The following is a 13,099-nucleotide window of genomic DNA, read 5'->3' on the forward strand; positions in this document are numbered from 1 at the left end:
AAAAAAAAAAAAGACAATAGATTGATTGTCCCTGGTATGTTTGGGCAGCAATCTTACTCTTCATAGGAGTACTGGGCTTTGAAATTTGGGGTACCACCCTGCCCAGTGCTACGTGCAGTATCACTGGGGCATTAGTAGAAGAGTTAGCCTTTCGGGGAATTTGGCATCTTAGATGCATAGTCTTTCGATGTTTCTACCTGCCTGTAGTTCCTAGTTTTTCCTTGCTGTGTGCCAGCTCCCTCAGGTAACTTCCTATTCAATTTCCCCAGAACAGACTACAAGTCATCTCTAAGGTCCCACTGGCTGGAAAGTATTTAGATTTCTGACTTGTGCTTCAGAGTGTCCCCAGGGCATTTCTCCAGCCCTCTTTCCTTGTCCTTCATACCAGTTGCATCATCAAACAGAAGTTTACTGGGGTTACAAAGCTAGGATCAGAGGTAGGGGCAGCTTTTCCCTGTACAGTCAATTTATAATGTAGAACATCTTGTATACTTGAAAATTGTGAATGACTGACAATTTAAGATATCTTTCCACATAGTATCAAGCTAGTCAGTATCAAGCTAGGATTTAGCCTTCTTCCGCTATTGAATGGAATTAAAACCTGTATGTTTGAAAAAAATTACTATCACATGTTATGAAAATGAATTTTAACTATCCTGTAAGAACCTCAAAATATTCTTGCTCAAGAAAAACATTAAGAAAATAAAAGATACATGAAAATATTAAAAGAATATTTCACTAAATGGGGGGAAGACATTAATTTATTATTGCTGAGTTTTAGGAGGTTTTCTATTTTTATTTTATTGTCTTCATCATTTCATTTTTTTAGAAATCAAGATAAGTTTACTCTTAATGCCCATCAACTATTTCACCCATGTTTTGTTTCTTAAATGCCACATTTAAGTGAAATCATATGGCATTTGTCTTTCTCTGGCTGAATTATTTCCCTTAGCATTAGACCCTCTAGCTCCATCCACATTGCTGCAAATGGCAAGATTTCATTCTTTATTATGGCTGAGTAATACTCCTTTCTACATGTATGTTACATCTTCTTTATCCATTCATCTATCAATGGACACCTGAGCTGCTTCTCTAGTTGGGTTGTTGTAAATAATTCTACAATAAACATAAGGGTGCATGTATCCCTTTATGTATTTATGTATTTATTTATTTATTTATTTTTGTGGTTTAGGTTTTACTTCATTACCATAAACTGAACTCTGCAATCCAGCTAGACCTGGGGATAAGGAACCATGGAGCCCGCAAGATTCTGGAGTATTGCTAACAGATGGGGGTAGAGGGTGCTCTCCTGAGCTACAGAAGGAATGGTCTGGTAGCTAAGATAAAACACAAGCCAGATTTATTAGATTTGTCCACAGTCAGCAATGGTGATCTTCTTGCTGGTCTTGCCATTCCAGCCCGATGTGCTCCATGCTTCCTCAGTCTTCATGCCCTCTTTGACCTTGCTGAAGACTACCTGCTTGCCATCCACCCAGTCAGTCTTGGCAGCACAGATGAAAAACTGGGAACTGTTTGTGTGGGGTCCAGCACTAGCCATGGACAAGATGCTTGGACCCATGTGCTTCAGGATGAAATTCTCATCATCACCCGTCTCCCCACAGATGGACTTGTTACCAGTGGCATGATGGTGAGTGAAGTCACCACCCTGGCACATAAATCCTGGAATAATCCCGTGAAAGCAGGAACCTTTCTAAACAAATCCTTTCTCCCTAGTGCTGAGAGCTTAAGAGTTCTCTGCTGTCTTTAGAGCTTTGTCTGCAAACAGCTCGAAGGAGACATGGCCCAAGGACTCTCTGACCATGGCCATGTCAAAGAACACACTAAGGTTGACTATAGCTGGGTAGGGAGGGTGGCTCTGGGTTGGCGGTGTCTGCAAGACACACAGGTGTTTTTATTTTAGAGGCATTTCTATGTATTCTAAATATAAATCTTTTATCAGGCATATGATTATAAGTATTTGTTCTCCATCTTTGGTTTCTCTTTTCATTCTCTGAATAAGGTATTTAAAGAGCACAACTTTTTAATTCTATAAAATCTAATTTATCGATTTGTTCTTTTATGGATAATGCTTCCAGCATTATCTAAGAAATCTTTGTTTAATTAAAATCTATAAGGATTTCCTACTATGTTTTCTCCCAGAAGTTTTTTCCAGAAGTTTTTTTTTTAAACTTATATTTATAACCCATTTTGCGTTAAATTTTGTATATAGTATGATATATATGTTGAAGCAATTTTTTGGCATATATATCTAATTATTCCAGCATCATTTATTGAAAAGATATTTTTTCACTAAATTATCTTGCTTTGTAAAAATCAATTGGTCCATAAAGGTGTAGGAATATTTTTGAACTTTCTATTTCACGCCATTGATCTATTTGTCTATCATGTGGCACAGATTCTACCTTATCTAAATTAGTGCATCAATAGGTCAGAGAGTATTCGTCTTCCAACTATATATTTCCTTTTCAAAGTTGTTTTGGAAATTCTAGGACCTTTGCATTCCCATATGACTTTGAGAATTAGCTTGCCAATTTTTACAAAATGCCTGCTGGAATTTTGAGTGGGATTACATTGAATCTATAAACTACTTCCAGAAGAATAAATACATTACAAATAGAGTATTTGGCCCCTAAACAAGATATATCATTAAATTATTTATGTATTTTAAAATTTCTCTTAGTAATTATTTATAGTTTTCAGTATGCCCATCTTGTTCTTCTTTTTTCAAATTTATCCCAAAGAATTTCATAATGTTTATACTCTTTTAAATTGTATTATATTTTAATTTCCTATTGCTTGTTCTTAGTATATAATATTATAACTGACATATGTATGTAATTTATCCAATATCTTTGATAAACTCCCTTATTAATTATAGTAGTTTTTTAAGCTTGCAACTGATGCTTTATATTGAGAATCATATCAAATGTGAATTAAAGGTTTTAGTTCTTTCTTTCCAAACTGGATTCCTTTTATGTCTTTTTCTTGACTTACTGAAATAGCTGGAATGTCCAGGATAATTTTGAATAAAAGTGGTGAGATCACAAATTTTTGTCTTGTTTCTAATTTTAGGGAGAAAGAATTCAAACTTTCATCATCCAGGATCATGGAAGCTGTAGGTTTTTGGTAGGTACCCTTTGTCAGGTTGAGAAAGTTCCATCTATTGCTAGTATCATCACAATATCTTTATTATGAAAGAATGTTAAGTTTTGTCAACCACTTTTCCTGCATCTTTAGAGATGATCCTATGATTTTTCTTCTTTTGTTTGTTCATATGGTGAATTACATTTTGAATATCAAATGTCAAACTAACCTTGTGCTCCTGGATGAACTTTTCTTGTCATGATTTATTGTTCTTCACATGTATACTGAATTCAATTTCAAATGGGCAAAAGATTTGAGTAAACATTTCACCAAATACATGGTCAATAAGCATGAAAGTATATTCAACATTTTTAGTCATTAAGAAAATGCAAATTAAAATTTCAGTAAAATTCCACCCACACTTACTGAAATGGTTAAGATTAAATTAAAAAGATCTACTATACCAAGTGTTAGTAGGAATGTAAAGAAACTGGAACTCTAAAAACCTGCTGTTGAGAACATAAAGTGATACAACCTCTTTGGAAGATAGGTCGATGCATTCTAGAAAAGTTAAATATACTTATATCATGTGATCCAACCATTTACCCAAGAGAAATGAAGGCATATGTTTGTACAAAAATGTTTACAGCAAGATTTATAAAAACTGTCTTTGTGATAGCTCAAAAACTGGAAACAACCCAAGTTTATGGTTATACCAGGCTTTTGTATCAATACAGTACAATACAAATACAGCATTAAAAAGAAATGAATTATTGATAGATGACAGAACATAGATAAGTCTCCAAATAGTTAAGAATGAAAAAACCCCAAAAGAAAAAAGACATGTTATATAATACTATTTTTTTTAAATGAAAAGTAACCTATAGTGACAGAAATAAAATCAGTAATTGCCTTGGGATACGGCAGATTCGGAGAGGGCTGTGAGGGGAGCATGACAAAGGGGTGCAAAGAAACTTCTGAGGTTCACCATCTCTATTAGGGTGATACTTTTATAAGTAAAAAGTATACTTTCAATATGTACAGTTTACTGTATATCAATCATTTCTCAATATAACTCAAAAAAGGGTTAATACCCTTATCTGTGAAAAACTCTTACAATCCACACACAAAATTATGTATACAGTATTTCTTCATTATATATATTATATAATGCTATTATATATTATTCAATATTTAAATTTAATATGTAACATTAAATTTAATTTTAAATATAATATTGTTATAGAATGTTATTATTTATTATATATAATTATATATTCACACACACACACACACACACACACCCCAAATAGAAAAACTAGCAAAGGAAATAAATGGGAAATTCACAAACAAAAAAGAGAAATATATGCATTATTAATAGACACATTTTTAAAAGTTCAAACTCATTCATAATCAAGGAAATTTAAATTAAATTTAAATTTAAACAGAATGAATGAATCACGTGTGTGTTTAATTTTCCTAGAAACTAACAACCTATTTTCCAAATAGCAGCATTATAAATTATATAAATTATATGCATTGGGGAGGGTATGTGCTTTTGGGTAAATTGGAAGGGGAGGTGAACCATGAGAGACTATGGACTCTGAAAAACAATCTAAGGGGTTTGAAGTGGCAGGGGTGGGGTGGGAGGTTGGGGTACCAGGTGGTGGGTATTATAGAGGGCACGGCTTGCATGGGTGTGGTGAAAAAATAATGAATACTGTTTTTCTGAAAATAAATAAATTGGAAAAAAAAATTATATGCTGAAAAGATCCTTCGTGAAAAAACATTCTCACACTCTGCTACATCAGTGAGAACTATACAACCTTTCTAAAGTGCCTTTCGTAATATACATATCAAGAATGCCAGAAACAATCATAACATGTAATCTGTGACCTTAGTATTTCTGCTTCTTGGAATTTACCCAAAGGAAACAATCAGAGAAAAGCATAAAGAATAATGTAATGAAGGCCAAAAATATGGCAACTCATAAACTGAATTTCTGAAATACACTAATGTCCAAAAAATAATGTTGTTTAAAAAATCTAGAATGTATCCAAAGGGTGAAATGTTGTACTTCAGTAAAATCCATTAAGCTCAGTGTTTCATATATTCAATGTTATAAAAACACAACTGACTCGATATTTAGGATCCAGACATATATGTGCAGTCTGGTTCCCTCAGTGTTTCGTATTCTTCGGTAAGCTCATGCAAACACACACACACATACCTCTGAACTCTTTTCTGATCAAAAGTAAATCTATCACAATGTTCAAAGATGTATTCAGTGATAAAACTTGGCATGACTTTTTTATATTCCTTTTTATATGTTTTTCCACTTCCACGGTTTTTTGAATCATAAAACATGTCATTTTCCAAAGATATAAATAAATGTGGTGAGCAACAATGAGTAATTTTTGTTTCTTTTGTATCATCCACACCTGACATAGGACACATGTGTTTACAATCAGGCAAGTGTGGAACGGAAATGTATCACCTTGTGATCAGGCAAACTGTGCAAGGAATGAGCTGGGATACTCCTTTTGCTCAGAGCGCTAAAATAATCTCAGTTAAAAATTAACATGCACAATTATCTACAACGTCACTTCTTCCACCTTCTCAACCTCACCCATCCTTCTTTTAATATTGTTTCATTATGCGTCTTTTCAAAGCATGTTAAGCCCGGTTTGGGAATTTTTTTTCCATGGGTGCTAGAGTCACGCTTTTTGCCTCCAGGAAAGTTAGTTCAAACCAGGCATGAAGAAAATGAAGAAGGAAATGTAGATGGCAAAACAGAAGTGATGGAAATAGCTCAAGGTCAGAGCCAGAAATTTAACTTTGTCCAGGAAGGGAAGGGAGGACCTACAGAAAGAAGGAAATCAGTGATTGATAGCAGCAGCTGGGGAGGCCTTTCTGATCAAAGGGTGCAATGGTAGTCACCCATATCAGAAGGGTTTCTCCTTACACCCCAAATGGCCGGTCCCAAGTCCTGCTCTGGTCCACTAGGATTATGGTGAGACTGGCTTGGGTAACTAGCAAAATAATTTCCCTAAGGAATAATTGGAGGTGTTTTGACAGATCTGAATTATGTCACTGGTAAGGTTTGGTGACCTTTACTATACATCTTATTTTATGGGTGAGTTAATCAGAACATTCTGTAATTATAATTCCATATTCTCTGATTTGTAGGGGTTTAGGGATTTTTTTTTTTGGTGGGTTTTTTTGTTGTTGTTGGTGGTGGTGGTGGTTTATTTTTGTTCTTACAAAGCAATCAACATTCTCCTTTCCCCCCACTTAACTGACCCTGATTTTTTGGAGAAATTATTTATTAATTTTTTACATAAATGCTCAATTTTATATTTACGGAGACCCCTCTAGCTCCTTCCCTTAACCCAGCGAATGGTCTTAAGAGTGTTTCTCTTGCAGACAAATTATATCCTACATACTTGCTGATTCTGAGCAATCCTCCACTTCCTCGTCAAGGTTCAGCCATGAACTTACACAAGAATGGACAGAAATAACCTCAAATCTTTAGCTCTTTGATGGTTTTCTTTGACCTTTTTAGTTCCTTGCTGCTATGGTCCCTCAGCTGCTCCTATCATAGGATCCAGCTCTGATGTTAAACACCTGGTATTTCAACAGGGTTCAAATGTTCATATAGGTAATTACTTCCTGATTACACATTCCTACCATTCACTTCCAGTTTCTGAAAATACAGAGGGACCAATGGTATTTCCTGTTGAAAAACCAGAATTATGTGAACACTAATTTTAGCTGTTTATATTTCAAAGCAATTCTATAATAATAAATTCTAAGTGGCTTCAAAAATAATATGAGATATATGTACAATATTTCTGAAAAGTCTATTTTTTAGAATATTGATTATGAGACTCTGTGCTGGGCGCCCAGCATGATGCATCCTAATAGATCTGCAACCAGATCTATCACTGGGAGACGTCTAACCACTGGGACAATGTAAAGATCGTACACATTTCCAGAGAGAAAAGAAATGTTCACATATGAAAGATCAGGAATTAGAATGGTTACTTCCCACAACAACTACTACAAGTTTAAAGGTAATGAAACAGCACTTCCAAAAGTCTGGTTGAAAATTATTTACAATTAGCATTCTGTACAAAGCCAGAGCACCAGTCAAGCCTGAGGATAGAACACAAACATTTTTTAGACCTTCCAAGTCTTGAGATAGGACAGAAATTATTGAAAGTGGTTGTCTCAGGCTATTTGGACAGGATATCATTGTTTGGCAACCAGCTCCCTAGAAATATTTAACCCCTTTAAACATCAACACTTTTTATTAATATGCATCAACACTTTTTATTAATAATCAACAATTTTTGTTGGTAATAAGACTATTAATAAAAATTGAGCAGAAGGGGTGTCTGGGTGACTCAGTCGATTTAAGTGTTTGCCTTTGGCTCCGGTTGTGGTCCCAGGGTCCTGGGATAGAGCCCTGAGTCCATTGGGCTCTCTTCTTGGTTGGGAACCTGCTTCTCCCTCTGGCTGCTTGTGCTCTCTCTCTGTCAAATAAATAAATAAAATCTTAAAAAGAAAAAAGTGAGGGGTGCCTGGGTGGCTCAGTTTGTTAAGCAACTGCCTTCATCTCAGGCCATGATCCTGGAGTCCTCAGATCGAATCCTGCATCTGGCTCCCTGCTCGGCAGGGAGTCTGCTTCTCCCTCTGACCCTCCTCCTCCTTGTGCTCTCTCTCGCTCTTTCTTCTCTCTCTCTCAAATAAATAAAATCTTTAAAAAAAAGAAAAAGAAAAAGAAAAAAAAAAAATTGAACAGAAGAGGGTGGTAAATATGAAAAGAAAAAAGCTGTTGCCATCTTGGTTGTTCTTACTTTTTCTTCTCATTTTTTTTCTTTTTTCTTTTTTTTTTTAAAAGAGAGAGAGAGAGTGCATGCCTTTGCATGCACGCAGGGAGGGAGAGGAGCGGCGGCGGGAGAGGGAGAGAGAGAATCCGAAGCAGGCTCCATGCCCAGCTCAGAGTCCAACTCAGGTCTCAATCCCACAACCCAGAGATCATGACCTGAGCTGAAATCAAGAATTATCACTTAATGACTGAGCCATCCAGGTGCCCCTTATTACTTGTATTTAGTAATTCATTGTTTTGAGCTCCTTCTTTATATTTTTGGTACATAGAAATATTGGATATAATCCTTACCCTCAGGATTCTGTAGTCTAGTGGAAATGATATACTGTAGCACATACTATCATAAAAAGTAGAAAATTTCAAATGCATTAGAGATAAACAAAAGGTTAGAGGATAAGGCATCACTTATAGCTAAAGGAGGCTCTCTGGTGCAGGCATCTGCATGGTCCTTGGCATGGGGAAGCTATCAAGGGGGGAAGGGGGGCAGTGGGAGGGGTGGAGAATGCTCTTGTGGGTATTTGCAGGAGACCTCATGTGATTTAATTTGCTATAATCCAGAGCATGGGTAAGAGGAATTAAACTGGGAAGGCAGGCTGCAAATATATTGTGGGGGCTGGTTCTGCCAGCTTAGAGGTTTCTAGGGCTTCAAATGCTTTTCCCATGTACTTTGACCTTTTGTTTTCAGAAATGTAAATCTGTAGAAAGAAATGGTGAAGTCTAGCTATTGCATTATTCATAAAGCATGCTGTCTCTTAAAGTTTTCACCTCCTGAATCTTCTTCTATCCCACAAGAGACTTTACCAGTCTCTCTTATTAAACTTCTCTTTTCCCAAAGGAGTTTTTTTTATGTTATGGACACCTTTATATGAGAAAGGCTGATCAGTATTCTTCTCTTAACTCAACCTAAGACTTTTTCTCTCCCCAAAAAGTTAGAGTATGAATAAAAGTAAAAATTATTCACTTCCCAAATTCTTTCACATTTTTAGTGATTATTGAAACGGCTCTGATTTTGTACTGGGGGTGGGGGGCAGTGTTGATTAATTAACATCAAGTGCACAAGAAATCCTTATATATGAAAGGGTAGGCTTGTAGCAAGGGCTTTGTGTTTTGCCCTTCTCACATCCCACTTTTCTATTGAGTTCTAGAAGGTCGAACTGACACTCTGGTCCTATGAGACACCACCTTGATCCCCCACCTATCGGAGTATATCAGAGGCTTAATATCCCCTTTAGGGTATCCTGACTTAAAGGGTCTCCTTACAGACAGGGAGCTCTTCTAAAACAGTAACAACTAAGAGAACAGCTACCAGGGAAAATTTATCGGAGCCTTCTATGTCTGAGCCTTTACTCTGATTTCCAGCCAGTTAGATCTCTCTGTTCCCAACTTGGCTTTCCCCCAATTCTAAGCGTTAGATCCTTAACCCCCCATAGATGTGTCTCAGAATCATATTGTCCATCCTTTTCATTCATCTTTCTGATTCGCTCACAACGCTTACTTCCAGATTATGGATTCTGCAAGACTTCTGATATTGCAATCTGTATAATGATCAAGCACATTCCAGATTTTTTTTTCTTTTATTTATTTATTTATTTTTTTTGTAGCCAACCATTGGGCTTGATGGAAGGAAAAACAGTGGCAACAGACCAACTGAAGGATGAAGTACATTCAGCCAGTGTACTCAGTGAATAATGCCCTTCCTTTGGGGCCCAGGCTTTTGTTACCATCTCCTTCTTACTAGTTTCTATGGAGCACAACTAAATATTTGGGGGCTGACAGGCCTAGGCTCCTATCTATTGCATCTACACCACAATTGGGGGGCATTTGACCACTAACTTAGTGTTGGAACTCTAAGCTAGCACCAGGGCCTTTAGTAAGACGAAGCTGAGGGAGTAAAAGTGATCCAATTACGAGCTCAGAGTCAGAGGAACCATAGCGGTGGTTGGAAAGCTAAGATTTCCAGGTCCATCTAATTACTGTCTGGATCCCAAGTAATTACCAGAAGAAGTATGAAACCAAGAAGACTAAGCAGAGTATGAGGAGTAAGGAAAGGCAACCAACTGTGTGTCAGCTACTGGTATAGGGATTTATTACATTTTTTCATTTAACTTGGACAAAAACTCTATAAAGAGAAAGGGGTGGGATACAAAGACTTCTTGAACACCATAATAGTCAGCTTTTTCTGTAGTAATAAATGATACCAGGATCTTAGTTGTCTTTAACAACAAACCATATACTTCTTGCTCTTCAGTCTACAGGTTGACCTTGACTATGTTGGGCTCTGCTGGGCTCTGCTGGGCTCTGCTGGGCTCAGCTGGGCTCGAGTAAACCCCATATGCTTTGTTATTTGGGGGGATATGCTTTTCATGGTGGCAGGGCAGAATCTCAAAGGGAGTGAGCAGAATCCCATGATATCATAAAAGGTTTCTGCTAGGAAATACCACATACCCCCTACCATCCAGAGCATGTCTGTGCCCAAGCCAAGCCATACATCAATGGAGTGAGGATGTTATACTTGGCACACACAATCACATGGCACTGAGTTAGTGAGTATTATCCTTATCGGGAGTAGAATATTGTCGGAGGCAACCCATACGGTCTTTCCCAAAGCCTCCCCCTTGTGTCAAGTACTTTAAAAAAAAAAAAATTCTCTTGCTAAAATAGTTTAAGAGATAGGAAGTGTAGATAAGGAATTAGAGACTTGGAGGGGTTAAGTAATTTGCTGAAGACTGGCAAGTGTCCGATAAGGAATTTAAACTTAACCTGCCTGATTCTCAAATCCATATTCTTTTCACAATACTTTTGTCTAGAAAGACTACAATCCTAAGATTGAAAAGAACCTAAAACTACTGATGAGAAATTTATGCGTGAAGCAGAAACTGTGAGAATAATTTCTGTATAGAGTTAAAATATAAACCTAATTAAGGATAATGAGTGTAAATATTAGAAAATCTTGGAAACCCTCTTCTGTAATGCCCCCATTTGAAAGGATGGGGTAGAATGAGGTAATGATTAGAGTCAGCCTTAAACAGAACTACAGAGAAAGCTTTTTTTCCATGCCCTTCTGTCCCTTTTATTTATTTCCCATTTTATTAGAGGCTCCTACCACCTGATCCAGAAGCTAGCTACTCCCAGCTCCTTGTTGTAGCCCTTACCTTGTGCCAGCCTTCCCAACAAAAGTTCAAGTTGTAGAATGCTCCTCTTTCCACACGGCATAAAATCTCCAGGCCATCAGCGTTCCAATCAGAAGGTATATATTATGAAAGGTGATCCCTGAGAGAGTAATGTCTGAGCCTCAGATAATACATTTCATATTTCTAATTTGACCCACTGACCCTGGGACCTATTGCTAAAGGAGGTATATTTCAGTGGTAGCACTTTCTGGTAACTCCACAATCGGGCACAGACACTTCAATTAATCTATATGCATGGGAAGTGATACAATTTTTATGAAGGGGGCAAAAGCCCCCCTTCTCATTCATAGTCTATTGTCAAGTAGACCTTATGCCTGGTTGTAAATAGTTGTGTAGTCGCCGGCTGGGATGTCTCTTTACATTTTTACCATGAAATACTTCTTATTGGGGGAAAAAGGTGTTTTGGTCTGTGAACTTGGGGAAAAGCCATTCTATGCATATTGACTATGAGGAACAAAAGCAGAGAGGGTTTTATTTATAAGTCCTTCTAAAAATATGTTCACTATTCCTCTACTGCACCAAAATAGAGGGTTTTAAGGGAAACAGAGAAAAGAGAATGGAAAGACAGTGCCTGCCCTCACCTTTTGAGCTAGCCAATTACAAAATCAAGTTCATCGTAATGAAAAGCAGAGACAGAGTCATCCACAGTATGCTTATTGTGCGCTTGGCACACAGTTGGTGCTCAATATCTGCTTGTTGAATGAATGAATGAATGTGTGAGTGAGTGAATGAATGAATGAATGAATGTGTGAGTGAGTGAGTGAGTGTGTGAGTGAGTGAATGTGTTGAAGTGTCTGAGTCAGGCCTTAGAGTTCACTAAATATGTTAAGGGACTTCTCACTTGTGTCTGTTCAACATTTGAACAGTCAGAAATATTGCATATTTATATCCTATGGCTTATTTATATCCTATGAGCTGTGTTTGGTTGTTTAAAATGGCATCGGAGCTCTCGCAGGTGCTACTGTGATCCGGTATGTTCGTAACAATTTTCCTTAAACGCCACTAGAAGTAGGTGTCTTCACGCTTCTCTTACATATTTGTATGCGCATCACCAAAATATTTTCCTAATAGGATAACATTCTGAATAAATTGCCAAAAGAAGAACTACTCTCTCTGTAAAGTGTGGGAATGCTATTTACACATTTAAAAAGGAACACCTATCATGTACGAGCCCTTCCACGTATGTAGAACAGACACACGCACGCGCGCACACACACACACACACACACACACACCGCCGTGTTTTACGTTGCGCTCAAGGGCGGCCATTTGAAGTCTTGGTCCACTGACCATGGCGTATGGCTTGGCGCAAAGGGAATGAGGGTCGGTAAGAGGAGAGCGGTGTGATAGAGAGAGGACAAAAGTGAGTAAGTGGATCATGGCTAATGTCAGAATTCCAGAAATGCCTGGGATGCCTGCAGCATGCCTGCTGGAGGCTGAAATAACAGAACAGAGTGACCCCAGCTCTAGAGACTCCCACTTCATTTATCTTGCACTGGAAACCCCTGTAAAAATGGTCCTTCACCGGGCGTGAGCACTGACCTACACTTAAATCGAAAGAAACCAATAACAGTTTTACTTACAATCCCCAATGCCAATATGTCTGAAAAAATATGTTGTGAAGGGAAGGGAGGAGAAGAAAAAAGCCTCCATGCGCATAACTTATCTTTGACTGTCACAAAATCAATAGGCTTTACTGAGCCCAGGAAATTCAATAGCTCGGCATTCATAACAAAGATTGGTTTGGGTGATTTGTCTCTCTCTAATAAGGCAGCTTTGGACCCCAGCTTCCCTTCCTTTAAAACTCAAAGGGGGTGGGATTTCTTCATCCCAGCCAAGTCCTCTTGCTTGTCTATTGTCGGGACTTCACAATGGCCCCGCTTGTCTAGCCAAGCCTTGCTTCCCCCAG

General features: G+C 37.6%; 1 pseudogene; it reads right to left on the bottom strand.

The window, feature by feature from the left end:
- Positions 1-1,363: 1,363 nt before the first annotated feature.
- LOC122903495 lies at positions 1,364-12,483 on the bottom strand (annotated as a pseudogene).
- Positions 12,484-13,099: the final 616 nt, after the last annotated feature.

The sequence above is a fragment of the Neovison vison genome, chromosome 3 (genome assembly GCF_020171115.1).
Source record: "Neovison vison isolate M4711 chromosome 3, ASM_NN_V1, whole genome shotgun sequence".
NCBI classification, from domain to species: domain Eukaryota; kingdom Metazoa; phylum Chordata; class Mammalia; order Carnivora; family Mustelidae; genus Neogale; species Neogale vison.